Here is a 2,500-nt window from a genome sequence, read left to right on the forward strand (position 1 = left end):
TTTTTTTATTTATTATTTTTTTTTAATTGGCTGAAAGTTTACGAGAGATTTTAATAGATGAAATTACTACTACTACTAACTACTACTACTACTACTACTACTACTACTACTACTACTACTACTACTATTATTGTATTTTTGTATCTTTATTCGTAGATTAGTATGTGTGTGTGTGTGTGTGTGTGTGTGTGTGTGTGTGTGTGTGTGTGTGTGTGTGTGTGTGTGTGTGTGTGTGTGTGTGTGTGTGTGTGTGTGTGTGTGTGCTTGGAATGCGGGAAACGAAACAAGAGGGCAAGGAAGACGAAAAGTAGGAGGAGGAGGAAAAGAAGGATAAGGAGGAGGAGGAGGAGGAGGAGGAGGAAAAGAAGGATAAGGAGGAGGAGGAGGAGAAGGAGGAGGAAGAATTAAGTAGGTGAATGATATGATAGATAAAAAAAAATAGGAAAAGACGACGATGGACTGACCAATAAAGAGAGAGAGAGAGAGAGAGAGAGAGAGAGAGAGAGAGAGAGAGAGAGAGAGAGAGAGAGAGAATCTTCTGTCTATCCCATTTCTTAGTCTTTATTTCTTTTAGTCTTTTCCTTCTGCCTATTCAAACTGTATATATGTATGAAAGCACCCCCCACCAACACACACACACACACACACACACACACACACACAGAGGGGGTTGGGGGGCGGCGAGGGGTGCAGCGGTCGGCAATGAAGTAATTAGTGTGTTGGTGGGAGGTGAGGCTGGCATGTGTGATAAGGGTGTCTAATGCTCTCTCAGGCCTCTCCTCCTTATCAACCTCTCACATGCACCTCCGCTTCTCCTGACACTGCTGCTGTTACTACTACTACTACTACTACTACTACTACTACTACTACTACTACTACTACTGATACTAATACTGATACTACTAGTGTTGGTTCTGCTGTTTCTACTGTCGTTATTGTTGATGCTGCTACTACAAATACTACTACTGCTATTTTTGTTATAACTAATACTGTTTTGATAGAATTACTACTGCTAACACTGCTGCTGGTTTTTCTCACTTCCACAGCTGCTAACTCTGTACAAGGGCCTCATCCGTCCATGTATGGAGTATGCTTCACATGTCTGGGGGGATCCACTCATACTGCTCTTCTAGACAGGGTGGAATCAAAAGCTTTTCGTCTCATCAACTCTTCTCCTCTAACTGTCTTCAGCCTCTCTCTCACCGCCGCAGTGTTGCATCTCTAGCTATCTTCTACCGCTATTTTCATGCTAACTGCTCTTCTGATCTTGCTAACTGCATGCCTCCCCTCCTGCCGCGGCCTCGCTGCACAAGACTTTCTTCTTTCTCTCACCCCTATTCTGTCCACCTCTCTAATGCAAGAGTTAACCAGTATTCTCAATCATTCATTCCTTTCTCTGGTAAACTCTGGAACTCCCTGCCTGCTTCCTATGACTTGAATTCCTCCAAGAGGAAGGTTTCAAGACACTTATCCATCAATTTTTTACTACTGCTTTGATCTTTTTATAGGACTGGCATTTCAGTGGGCATTTTTTTTTATTGGATTTTTGTTAGGTTTGTTAGGTTTGTTAGGCCAGTGTCCCTCCTACATAAAAGAAAAAAATACTGCTACTACTACTACTACTACTACTACTACTACTACTACTACTACTACTGCCATAACTATTATTTTGACGTAACTACTACTACTTCTACTACTACTACTAATACTACCGATAGCAATGACGATAAAATAAAGGAAGAGGAGAAACAGGAAGAGGAGAATAAGAAGAAAAGAAAAACAGGAAAAGAAAAACATAACAAGGATTGAGAAGAGGATATTATTACTGCTCTCTCTCTCTCTCTCTCTCTCTCTCTCTCTCTCTCTCTCTCTCTCTCTCTCTCTCTCTCTCTCTCTCTCTCTCTCTCTCTCTCTCTCTCCAACCACTCGTCTGCATCTTAACAACACCACCACTTTCTCTCTCCTCCTCCTCCTCCTCCTCCTCCTCCTCCTCCTCCTCCTCCTCCTCCTCCTCCTCCTCCTCGTTGGTAAACATTACGTCTTCCTCCCTGTATCCTGACACACTGCAGGATAAATATGACAACACTGTTTTTTCCCGACACAGGAAGGGAAAAAGTGTGTGTGTGTGTGTGTGTGTGTGTGTGTGTGTGTGTGTGTGTGTGTGTGTGTGTGCTTTTCGTGTGTCACAGCAGTAGTTGTATGTAAGGTCTCTCTCTCTCTCTCTCTCTCTCTCTCTCTCTCTCTCTCTCTCTCTCTCTCTCTCTCTCTCTCTCTCTCTCTCTCTCTCTCTCTCTCTCTCTCTTGCAACCGTTAATTTAGTCTAGAGGAATTGTTTAATTATAGTCTGTGTGTGTGTGTATGTGTGTGTGTGTGTGTGTGTGTGTGTGTGTGGAGAGGGGAAAGGTTTAAATCCCATAATGAAAACACTTGATCGCGTGAGTCTGGGCGATGAGGGATTCAATTCTACACGCACCGGATTGGACAGCGAGTATAGACGACT

The sequence above is a fragment of the Scylla paramamosain genome, chromosome 46, assembly GCF_035594125.1.
Source record: "Scylla paramamosain isolate STU-SP2022 chromosome 46, ASM3559412v1, whole genome shotgun sequence".
Classification (NCBI taxonomy): Eukaryota; Metazoa; Arthropoda; class Malacostraca; order Decapoda; family Portunidae; genus Scylla; species Scylla paramamosain.